The sequence below is a fragment of the Triticum urartu genome, chromosome 5A (assembly GCF_056163025.1).
Source record: "Triticum urartu cultivar PI428250 chromosome 5A, HENAU_Tu73, whole genome shotgun sequence".
NCBI classification, from domain to species: Eukaryota; Viridiplantae; Streptophyta; class Magnoliopsida; order Poales; family Poaceae; genus Triticum; species Triticum urartu.
Genome location: NC_141877.1, coordinates 191119915 through 191133544, shown reverse-complemented (window position 1 = coordinate 191133544; position 13630 = coordinate 191119915).

The following is a 13630-nucleotide window of genomic DNA, read 5'->3' as shown; positions in this document are numbered from 1 at the left end:
GTGATGTGACTTTTGTCAGATGGACATAAGGTTGAGTCCATGAGAAGACTACGCTTGCCAATCATGTGATTAGTACATCCACTATCAATAATCCATTCTGAAGCAGCTGGTGTCATACCCCTACAGTGAAGTTAGGGGGATAGGCTTCACAAAGAGAATTGTAAAGCATAAACATTTGACGAGCAAGTGGATTATGAAAGCTTAGATCGAGGTTAGGACTGATAGGGCAAGTAGCAAGTGACTCAGGAAAAAAATACATAATAAGACCATTTGGGCATTTGATCTTGCGCCCTACAAGATGTTTAAGGTCCCCAGCAATAGCTTCAGACGCATTCGATTTTCAGCTAGAAACCCTTCCCTGAAAAAAAAGTTAAGCTTTCTTAGCCACCCACATCTTCAAGGGTGGCTTTGAAGCAATGAGTCTAAGTGCAGCATCTGAGAAATTTGGCTTTGGAGCCCTAGAAAATAGTCTTGCAGGTGGACAATACTACTCATATGAATAAGCAGAGTAGTTCTTGGTCTTATGAACATGGCGGTTTGATGAAACGCGCTCATATTCATAAGCCTGAGTATGGTTTCCCTGCAAAACATTTGCGGTAGTGTGACTCAGGTGAGTCCTCTGTCTGTATGAAGCCTTTGGACCATATGAAGCCCGTGGTCTGGGGTTTGTCTTCTTCACTTGTGGTGTCATGACGACATACACAGGAAGATTTTCCAGACACTTTCGGCACCCAGACTTTATTCATAGGTGGCCCATACCTGCAGTTAGTACCAATATACCTGGCAAAGACTTCACCATTCTGATTCTTAAACAGTTTATAGTTTGTATCAAAGGATTCATCAATAACAATGGTATTAGCACAAGTGAAGCCAGATAGGGTGGATGGATCCACTGAAGGTTCCTTTGCAGCAACCCATGTGGTTTTGGGGTACTACTCAGGTTTCTAGTAAGAGCCATCAGCATTCATTTTCCTTTTGAACCCAACGCCCTCCTTCCTAGGGTTTCGGTTCAGGATCTGCCTTTTGAGTACATCACATAGTGTCTGATTCCCTTTGAGACTTTCGCACATCCCTATTTCAAGCAATGTCTTCAACCTAGCATTTTCATCAGCAATAGCAGTGGCATCCTCAGCAGAGGGGTTAGTTACCACATCAACAGTTGAAGATATTGCAACAGTAGCAGCAGTAGAACACCCAGCAACAAAAGTAGCATTGTCACGCTCAATGCATTTAAGACATGGTGGTTCAAATCCTTCCTGAGCGGAACTGGTCTGTTTGGCCCGAAGCGACTCGTTTTCCTTTTGAAGATCTTCATGAGCCGCTCTCAATTTCTCAAGATCTTGCTTCCTTTGAATATAATCATAGGAAAGCTTTTCATGAGTTATTGAGAGTGTTCCATGACGACTTTCAAGTTCCTCATACTTAACATGAAGATTTTTTATGTCTTCAATTAAAGACTGAGATCGAGTCATTTCAGCGTCTAACAGGTCATCGCTTTTGTCTAACAGTTTTTGAATATGTTCCATAGCTTTTTGTTGTTCAGTTGCAATTTTAGCAAGTGTTTTGTAGCTGGGTTTGGAACCACAATGAGAGTCATCTTCACTGGATGTTTGATAGTGAGTAGTGCATGAGTTTACCTTGGCACCACGTGCCATGAAGCAGTAGGTGGGAGCGGAGTTGTCCTGGTCATTAGCATCGGCATCGGTGATGAAGTCATTGTCTTCAATGTTGAAGATGGACTTGGCAACGTATGCTCTAGCCAGACTTGCAACGCCAGAATCGGACTCCTCCTCAGACTCCCCCTCCGCCTCCTCAGAAGCAGACTCCTCCTCTGAATCCATTTCCTTGCCAACAAACGCACGAGTCTTGCTAGATGAGCTCTTCTTGTGTGATGAAGACTTTGATGAAGACTTGGAAGAAGACTTTGAGTATTTCTTCTTCTTCTTGTCGTCAAAATCATATTCCTTGCTCTTCTTCTTGTTGTTGTTCTCATTGTCCAACTGCGGACACTCAGAGATGTAGTGACCAGGTTTCTTGCACTTGTGGCATGTTCTCTTCTTGTAGTCATGAGCAAAAGCTTAATCATTCCTTGAGCTGGATCGTGAGGACTTTCCGAAGCCTTTCTTCTTGATGCATTTCTGGAACTTCTTCACAAGCATAGCAAACTCCTTTCCAATGTCTTCAGGATCATTAGAACTGCAATCAAATTCTTCTTCAGATGAGGAAACAGCTTTTGCCTTCAAAGCACGAGTTCGCCCATAGTTGGGACCGTAGATGTATCTTTTCTCAGAAAGCTGAAACTCATGTGTGTTGAGCCTTTCAAGTATGTCAGACGGATCGAGTGTCTTGAAGTCAGGGCGTTCTTGAATCATCGGGGTTAGGGTGTCAAACGAGCTGTCAAGTGATCTCAGGAGTGTCTTGACGACTTCATGCTTGGTGATATCAGTAGCGACGAGGGCTTGAAGCTCATTTGTGATGTCAGTGATTCGATCAAATGTGAGCTGAACATTCTCATTGTCGTTTCTCTTGAAGCGGTTGAAGAGGTTGCGAAGGACACTGATTCTTTGATCTCTTTGGGTTGAGACGCCTTCGTTGACCTTGGAGAGCCAGTCCCAGACTATCTTGGATGTTTCTAGAGCACTCACGCGGCCATACTGTCCTTTGGTCAGATGACCACAGATGATGTTCTTGGCAGTGGAATCCAGTTGAACGAACTTCTTGACATCACCAGCGGTGACACCTTCACCAGCCTTGGGGACGCCATTCTTAACGACATACCAGACGTCGACATCAATGGCTTCCAGATGCATGCGCATCTTATTCTTCCAGTAGGGATATTCAGTTCCATCAAAGACTGGGCACGCAGCGGAGACTTTGATTATCCCTGCAGTCGACATAGCTAAAACTCTAGGTGGTTAAACCGAATCACATAGAACAAGGGAGTACCTTGCTCTGATACCAATTGAAAGTGCTAGTGATCGACTAGAGGGGGGTGAATAGGCGATTTCTATGGAAGTCTTCAAAACATGGAAGTTTCGAAGACAAACGATAGAAATAAACCTATTACCGTGCAGCGGAAGGTAGACTACACTAAGCAAGCCATAGTCAAGTATTCAATGAAATGAAAGCACAAAGACTAATAGCAGCTAGGCAGTATAGATCAGGATGGAAGATAGTATGAAGCCAATCAGAACAAGCAGTCACACAGTAAGACAAATAGATAATGCAAATAGGCAATGACATCACAAGGACCAATCTGCAAATAAAGAGATGGGAAGGATAGAACCAGTGGCTCGTTAAAGACAATGATTTGTTGGACCTGTTCCAGTTGCTGTGACAACTGTAAGTCTGGTTAGGGAGGCTGAGATTCAACTCAGAAGACCGCGTCTTCACCTTATTCCCCTTGAGCTAAGGACACCCAGTCCTCGCCCAGCCACTCTGGTAAGTCTTCAAGGTAGACTTCCAAACCATCACAGACTTCGTTCACCGGCGATCCACAATGACTCTTGGATGCTCACAACGCGACGCCTAACCGGCTGGAGGATTCACAGTCCTCATGTGTAATAAGTCTTCAGATCACACAGACAGGAAGACTTCAGTGATGCCTAACACTCTTTGGCTCTGGGTGCTTAGGGCTTTGTCCTCGCAAGGAATTCTCTCTCAAACGTGATAGAGGCTAAGGTGTGTAGTCATGTCCTCATCAAAACGCTTCGAGGTGGGTTGCTCTCAAACGACAAAAGCCGTACACTAACTCTGAGCAGCCAACCAATTTATGGTGTAGGGGGTGGGCTATTTATAGCCACTAGGCAACCCAACCTGATTTGTCCAAAATGACCCTGGGTCACTAAGGAACTGACACGTGTTCTAACGGTCCGATTTAAAACACACACGGCAACTTTACTTGAGCTACAAGCAAAGCTGACTTATCCAGCTCTGGATAAGATTTGCTCTCATTGTCTTTGCTCGAAGACATAGGATTTTGGTTAAGCATCACTTCAGTCATTCTAACTGGTTTACTTGGACCCCACGTAACAGTACGGTGGTTCCTATGACTCAACAAATAAGAAAATGAAACAACGAAACAAGTAAGTCTTCGCGCTCCATAGTCTTCACGCGATGTCTTCTCTTGTCATAGTCTTCAATGTGAATACCTTCACATACCACCTTTGTCTTCAATGTATTCATACATTTTTAGGGGTCATCTCCGGTAGGTAAACCGAATCAGTGAGGGACTACTACCTGTGTTATCCACCAATTCTCACAAACACATTAGTCCCTCAACTAGGTTTGTCGTCAATACTCCAAAACCAACTAGGGGTGGCACTAGATGCACTTACAGCTACCTCTAAACATTCAAATAAGCATTTGTTTTGTGTGCCCGTACCACTCATGGAGCGATAGGGGGCAGTCAGTATCTTCCTGGTAAGCGGGTTATTCTCATAATAAGTGTTTATTCACTTGTCCTTACACGAGAGGGGATGGTATTTGGGATGCCCAGTCCCATGATCAAATCTCAAAATAATGAAACAAACTTACATAGAAAGTTCTTGGTATGGAGGGCACCCGAGGATTTAGCTAGCCATGGTTTGTGTTTGTTGGCTGAGGGGGGGTAAACTTTACCTTTCCGCTTGGGAACCACCGCTAATGTGTTTAGCATGGAAGATATTGAAAACTCTCGGTCGTGACGTTGACAGGAAAGGCATGCCTCTCAAAATTATATTTATCTCCGATTTAAGCTTCAAGCTCTGGCACCTCTACAAATCCCTGCTTCCCTCTATGAAATGCCTATCCATTTACTTTTATGTTATTTTAGTTTTATTATTGAGTCATCACCTTCTCAATTAAAGCACTAGTCCTGAGAGAAATATTGTCATTCTTATGCAATGTGTATACTTAATATTGTGTGTGAATCATGGATCGGTCTCTTCTGCGATGAATTATAATGTTTAGTTGCTGCTTGAACTTTGGAGGTCCTCTGCATTTATGTTTTGCTGTCTTAGAAAGGGCTAGAGAGATACCACATTGTCATATTATATCATGATTGTTTTGACAAAGTGTTGGCATTTGAGATATGTTATTATTGCTCACTAGTTGACTATGCCATTAGTATGAGTGAATACAATTTCTAAGAGTTACCATTTGCATGGTTAGTTATGATCTTTGCTTAAAACCTGGGTACTGCTTAAGTTTATATATGGATACAAGAACAAAAGAGTTCATAAAAGTTTTTATTTATCACTTTCACTTTGTCAACTGAAGTGCTTGAGGACAAGCAATGAGTTAAGCTTGGGGGAGTTGATACATCTCCATCATATCTACTTTTATAAACACATTTCCTCTTATTTTGGACTCTAATTTGCATGTTTTGAAAGAAACTGACCCAGACTGACGTTGTTTTCAGCAGAACTACCGTGGTGTTGTTTTTGTGCAAACATAAAATTTCTCGAAATTGGATCAAACTTTTTGCAGATTTTTGATTGGACCCACCAGTGGCTCAGGAGGAACATGGGCTCCGCTCAGCCTAATCTCAAGCCTATAAATTCCTCTTTTCGGAGAAAAAGTAAGATAGAAGTTTCATCGTGTTTTATGATATGGAGCCGCCGCCACCTCCTATTCTTCATCGGGAGGCCAAATCTGGAGCCCGTTCGGGGCTCCGGTGAGGGGGGTTCGTCGCCATCATCATCACCGACCCTTCTTCATCACTAATTTCATGATGCTCACCACCAGGAGTGAGTAATTCCTTCGTATGCTTGCTGGACGGTGATGGGGTTGGATGAGATTTATCATGTAATCAATTCAATTTGTTAGGGCTTCATCCCTAGTATCCACTATGTTCTAAGATTGATGTTGCTATGACTTTGCTATACTTAATGCTTGACACTAAGGCTCGAGTGCCATGATTTTAGATCTAAAACCTTTATATTTTCACGGATATATTTGAGTTCTTGATCCTATCTTGCAAGTTATACGCACCTATTATGTGTTATGATCCGCATACCACAAGGTGACAATAATTGGGATTCTTTCCGGTGATTACCATAGTTTGAGGAGTTCATGTATTCACTATGTGTCAATATTTGTTCCCGTTCTCTATTAAAAGGAGGCCTTAATATCCCTTAGTTTCCTTATGGACCCCGCTGCCGCGGGAGTGTAGGATAAAATATGTCATGCAAGTTCTTACCATAAGCACGCATGACTATATGTGGAATACATGCCAACATTATATTGATGAATTGGAGCTAGTTCTGTTGCTCTAGGTTGTGGCTATTATATGATCAATGTCATCTAACACAATTATCCAACACTCATCCAATGCCTACGCTTTTCATATATTGATCTTGCTAAGTTACTACTACTACTACTGCAGATACGTCTCCATCGTATCCACAATTTTTTATAGTTTCACGTTGTTATATTATCAATCTTGGATGTTTTATATTCATTTACTAGCAACTTTATATCATTTTTTTGGACTAACTTATTGACATAGTGCCTAGTGCTAGTTGCTATTTTTTGCTTGTTTTTTACTTTGCATACTATCAATACCAAACAGAGCCCAAATGCCACGAAATTTTTTTTTGCAAAGAAGACACACAGAGAGCCAAAGAAGTGCATGGGAGGAAGCCTGTGGGGCCCACTAGGCACGAGGACGCACTAGAGGCCCCTAGCGCACCCTGGTGGATAGTGGACCCCACGGGAAGCTTCTCCACCCACATCCACCTCTATAAATATTCCAAACTCCCAAAACACTAAGGGAGTTGAGGAAATATAGTTTCCGCCACCGCAAGTTTCAGAACCACGAGATCCAATCTAGAGGCCTTTTCCGTCACTCTTCCAAACGGGTCAACGATCACGGAGGGGTTCTTCATCATCCTTGTTGCCCCTCCCATGATGCGTGAGTATTTGACCACAAACCTACGGGTCCGTAGCTAGAAGCTAGATGGCTTCTTCTCTCTTTTTGATCTTCAATACAATGTTCTCCTCGATGTTCTTGGAGATCTATTTGATGTAATGACTTTTTGCGGTTTGTTTGTTGGGATCCGATGAATTGTGGATTTATGATCAGTTCTATCCATGAGTATTATTTGCATCTTTGTTGAACTCTTTTATGCATGATTGTTTTAGCCTCATATTTCTTCTACGAAATTTTGGTTTGGTTTGGCCAACTAGATTGATTTTTCTTGCCACGGGATGAGGTGCTTTGTGATGGGTTCGATCTTGCGATGCTCAATCTCAGTGACAGAAAGAGACATGACACGCATGTATCATTGCTATTAAGGATAAAAAGATGAGGTCTATTCCTACATTAATAGATCTCGTCTACATCATGCCATCATTCTTATTGCATTACTCCATTTTTCCATTAGCTTAATACACTAGATGCATGCTAGATAGCGGTCGATGTGTGGAGTAATAGTAGTAGATGCAGAATCGTTTTGGTATATTAATCTTATACATAATGCCTATATACATGAACATTGCCTTGGATATTTTCATGATTATTCGCTTTTCTATCAATTTCCCAACAGTAATCTCTTTACCCACCGTATGTTATTTTCTCGAGAGAAGCCTTTAGTGAAAACTACGCCCCCATGTCTATTTTCCTATCATACAAACCAAAAATACCTGGCTATGTTTTTCATTTATTTTTGTATTTTTAGTTATATCTATTTATCAAATCTCATACAATTTAATCCATCTAAATACCGTGGACGGATTGAGAACCCCTCTTATGCGTTGGGTTGCAAGTTTTTGTTCTTTGTGTGCAGGTGCTGTTTACATAGTTTTGCTCAGTTCTCCTACTGGATTGATAACCTTGGTTTCATAACCAGGGGAAATACTTACCTTTGATGTGTTGCATCATCCTCTCCTCTTCGCGGAAATACCAACGCAAATACAAGAAATCAGGAAGAAATTCTGGCACCATTGTCAGGGAGGCATCATCAACATCTATCAAGTACCGACGCATAAACTTTCATCTCCTTGCATTTACTTTATTGGCCATTTTCCTCTCGTTTTCATCTCCCGCACTTCTAAAAAGTTTTTACAAAAATATTTTCCGATTGCCTTTTTGCGTGTTTGCTATCTTTGCTTGTGTTGCCATGTGCCTTCTATATTTTGCATCTTTGGTTGCTAAAAAACTATTTCTATGGATCCTCATCCACTTGCTAATCTTTTCAAAAGACCAAATTATTATGAACCAATTTCTAGTGAGTTGAGTGCACTTGATTATCTCTATGAGCATGAAAATCTTGAATCTAAAAATTGTGATGAAGTGTTAAACAAAGAAATTTTTAAAGTGATTCATGATAGGTCCTTGAATGAGAAGCATGATTTCAAAGATGTTATTATAAATTCTATTAATATCAATCATTTTAATAATATGCAAAACTACAAGCTTGGGGATGATAATTTTCTTATGTCCACTACTTATTGCAATCATCATGATTGGGATGATAATGTTTCTTATGATGTTAAAAATTTACTTAAGCCTCATGATAAATATGATATTGATAATAATAATTGCAATAATATTGAAAGTGGGTTTGGAAGAGTGTCAACTTTAGGTAAAAATAATCCCACATATTTGGAGAGTGTTCAATCGTATATGTTTTTTTGTTAAAGTGGGTTTGGAGAGGTCATCACTTTAGTTGATGTTAATCCACTATCTTGGAAGATTATAAAACTTTTATGCATGTGGATCATAGAGAGAAAATTTTATATGATAGCTATATTGTTGAATTTGATTATGATCCTATATGTAATTATTATGAGAGAGTAAAATATGGTTTTCCAAATTTTCATATTACTAAACTACCTCTCGTTGTGTTGAGATTGCTATTGTTTCTTTCTTCTTCCTTGCGTATGCTAGTTTTTGCTTGCCTTGATAATTAGTTTGGTTATAAAATGCCGATGCATAGGAAGTATGTTAGACTTAAATGTGTTTTTCACATGCTACATGATGCTCTCTTTGTGCTTCAATTCTTATCTTTCGTATGAGCATCATTGAAATCTCAAAGTCTATCTTAATAGCTACAAACAAAGAACTTGTTGGGAGGCAACCCAATAGTTATCTTTGAATTTTTTTTGTTTTCCTTTTTGTTTTATTTCATATATATGCAATTATACTTATGTTATGATTGTGTTTTTATGTTTTAATTAGTGTTTGTGCCAAGTAATGCCTTTAGGATGGCTTGGGTGATAGTTGATTTGATCCTATTGGAAAATAGAAACTTTTACATCCAGTAGCAGAATTGAAGTGCTCCTCTGGAGCGACAAAAAATCTGATTTTTTTACACATGATTGATATACAAATTGCCAACGTTTTCCTAATTTTTCAGAGTTTTAGGAGTTATAGAAGTATGGTTAAAGTACAGATTACTACAAACTGTTCTGTTTTTGACAGATTCTATTTTCATTGCATTGTGTGCTTATTTTGATGAATCTATGGATTGTATTAGGGAGTATGAGCCATGGTAAAGTTAGAATATAGTAGGTATAATGCAACAATAAAATATGAATGGGTTTTCAACAGTACTTAAAGTGGTGATTTGCTTTATTATACTAACGAATGTCACGAAGGTTTTGTTAAGTTTTGGGTGATTGAAGTTTTCAAGTTTTGGGTGAGATCACGATGGATGAAGGAATAAAGAGTCAAAAGAGAATAAGCTTTGGGATGCCCATGGCACCCCAAGGTAATATTCAAGGAGTACCCAGCAACTAAGCTTGGGGATGCCCCGGAAGGCATCCCCTCTTTGTTCGAACGACCATCGGTAATTTTACTTAGAGCTATATCTTTATTCGTCACATATCATGAGTTTTTCTTGGAGCGTATTGTGTTATATGAGTCTTTTCTTGTTTTGCTCTCTAGTTTGCCACAAATATCCATGTTGGACAAACTTATTTGAGAGAGCCATAATGATGCTATGATTTGTTAGAATTGCTCTATGTGCTTCACTTAAATATTTTTGAGCTATGGAATTGCTCTAGTGCTTCACTTATATATTTTTGAGCATGGTGGTAGTTTAATTTTTGAAGAAATACTCTCATGCTTCACTTAGGTTATTTTGATTGTTAGTAAAAAATTTAAGAAATACTCTCATGCTTCACTTAAAATATTTTGAGAGTTAGTAACTTTTTAAGAAATATGCTCTCATGTTTCACTTATATTATTTTGAGAGTTCAAAATTTTGAAGAAATATTAATCCCCTCATGCTTCACTTAAATTTATGTGAGAGTTTGAAAGTATAAATAGTAATATATGAAATTAGTCACAAAGTGATAGATATTCAAGGGGGTATAATAAAAACTGTCATGAAGATCATTCGACATTATAAACTTGATTCCTTGTAATAGTTTTGAGATATGGTAATAGTACTATGTGAGTCATGTTGGTGAGTAATTATGCAGTAAGAATATTGGTGTTAAGGTTTGTGATTCCCTATGCAAGCACAAAAGTCCATAGTTATGCAATGAAGTTATATCCTACTTGTGGTGCATTATTCGGTGTTAGTTATGTTTAATGCTCGTTTATGATCATTTGTGTTTCTTGGTTGGTCTCTTCTCAATCTATTTGCTAGCCTTCATTTGTACTAAGCGGGAATACTGCTTGTGCATCCAACTCCTTAAACCCAAAATTGTGCCAAATGAGTCCACCATACCTACCTATATGCGGTATTTCCATGCCATTCCAAGTAAATTTGTATGTGCCAACTCTAATTTTCAAAATGAATTTCCTTTTTTGTGTGCCCATACCACTCATGAAGCCGCAGGGGGTGGCCAATATTTTCCATGCTAGATATTTTATTCTCTAGATGAGTGTTTATTCGCTTGCCATTGCACGAGAGTCTGGCAAGGTAATAGGGATGCCCAGTCCCAAAATAAAAAAATATTTATATGTTATCAATAATAAATTCCTTGGAAAGTGTTAGCATGGAAGGAACCCATGGATACGGCTAGCCATGGATTGTGAAAGAATGGTGGCAAAAGGAATAAAATTTATTTTATGTTTGGTAACTGCCTATGATTTATCTAGCATGGAAAGTATTGGGAATTCTTGGTCATTTTTGTTGGTTGGAAAAGCACGCCTCTGAAAACAATTTTATTTCTCAATTTAAGATATGAGCTATGGCACCTCCACAAATCGCTGCTTCCCTTTGCGAAGGGCCTATCTATTTACTTTATGAATTTTTTTAATTTAAGTCTCCATCTTATCTTATAAAGCACCAGATAGGGGACACTATTATCAAACTTGTGCATTGGACATAGCTAATATTTGAGTGTGTTTCATGAATGGATCAATCATTGAGCATAATGGGCAAGGGATAGCTTTCTTCAGTGTTGATATTTTGAAAGACATGGTTGCTTGTTGATATGCTTGAGTATTGATGTCTTCATGTCAATTATAGACTATTTCTTTGAATCATATAAAAGTCCAAATGTCCATGCTACAAAAGAAAAGAATATGAGATGAACATGTTAGGAAACATTTCAGATCAATTTTTTTACCATTTACCTACTCAAGGACGAACATGAATTAAGCTTGGGGTTGATGATACATCTCCAACATATCTATAATTTTTTTTGTTTCATGTTGTTATATTATCAATCTTGGATGTTTTATTTCATTACTAGAAACTTTATATCATTTTTGGGACTAACCTATTGACATAGTGCCTACTGCCAGTTTGTTATTTTTTGCTTGTTTTTTCTTTGCATAATATCAATACCAAACAGAGCCCAAATGCCAAAAAACTCTTTGGAGATTTTTTTCTGCCTAGAAGACACCCAGGGAGCCAAAGAAGTGCGCAGGAGGAGGCCTGTGGGGCCCACTAGGCACCAGGGCACGCTAGAGGCCCATGGAGTACCCAGGTTGGTAGTGGAGCCCAAGGGAAGCTTCTCCACTGACATCCACCTCTATAAATACTCTAAAATCCCTAAAATCCTAGGGGATTCGAGGAAATACAGTTTTCGCCGTTGCAAGTTCCAGAACTACGAGATCCAATCTAGAGGCCTTTTCCAGCACTCTACCGGAGGGGTCTGATACGTCCATTTTGCATCATGTTTTCTTACTTTTATTTATGATGTTTTTATCCATAATAATGCTTTTTGGAATAATTATAATGCCTTTTCCCTCATAATATGAAAGTTATACACAAAGAGGGAGAATTCTGGAAGCTAGAAATTTGGACATGGAAAAGCTACACCAGGCTACCTATTCTGCACAACTCCAAACAAGCTGAAACTTCACGGAGAATATATGAAGAATATTGGAGAAAATAAGTACCAGAGGGGTGTCGGGACCGGATTTTCGGGACATTAATTTCCCAGAAAATGGCCCTAGTTCTCACCAGCCCCAGGATTACAGTTAGCTGATGAGGCACCAACTTGATACAGAAACTCCAAGCAAAGTACATCATATGTAGTACAAGACCATTCTGGCCTATGAGTACAACAAAATGGTTTCTAACGGTTGATGGTGGAAGCGGTTTGCGGATCACTAGCGTCTATGGGACTCCATTTCCCACAGGAACAGCTGACCAGGATAATTCCTATCTTCGCGAGGCTGCTATCTCCATTTGCGTAGGTTCCGGGGCTGTCATCGCAACGCTCCTCTCCAGGCAAGAAATCTGGCCAAGACAATAGCCAGGGACAAGCGAGTGAGTACTTTTGACTGTACTCACAAACATTGTGAACACGGGTATAATATAACGAATGAATAAACATGCTCTGAAATTTTCTATGATCACAACATCAGTCATAAAAATAAACCATGATGCATGCAATCAGGTTATTCATGTCAAATATGACTATGCAATCAGAGAGTAGAAATAGAATGCACCGATCGGGTGTCTGAAGCGACGCCTCGAAAGGATAATAATGTAAAGCATGCCTCAGTCGGGCGTCTGAGCGACACCTCATAAAGGGCTTATATATGAAAGATGTAACAAGCATGCCACAGTCGGGCATCCGGGCGACACCACATAAAGGGATTATAAGAAATTGAAATAACAAGGAGGCCACAGTCGGGCGTCCGAGCGACACCACATAAAGGGCTTATAAGTAATTTAAATAACAAACATGCCACAGTCGGGCGTCTGAGCGACACCACATAAAGGGCTTATATAATAATAATCATATTGAATATCCGGGAGGTAGAACCGTCCCAGGGATACTCAATAATTCAAATAATACAAATGGTTAGTCCACAATAATAATAACCATAATCATCACATGTCATAGGTCATAATCAATGTTCTCGTTTAGTAGTTTTTCCTCCGAAGACCGGCACTTGACCCATCCCAGACTATAGTCCTTAACCATGGACATGGCTATTCGAATAGGTATAATCTCTGCAGAGGGTGTACTCTTTACCCACGAGTAACGGATTTCTTTAGTCCACCGGGACTAATTCCGTCTACGGTCTTTTGATTGAAAACACACCTGACCGCACACACCAGCCTAACTCACCAGTGTCTGGAATCACCTTGACACCTGTTAAGCAAAACTCAAAGTGGGGAGGCTACAACCTCGACTAGCATGGGATCACAAAATTTATACCGCACGCAAACTAGGGGAGCTACCCCTTCGGCTACAACCGAAAACACCCATGCCCCCGGACTAGGTGGCA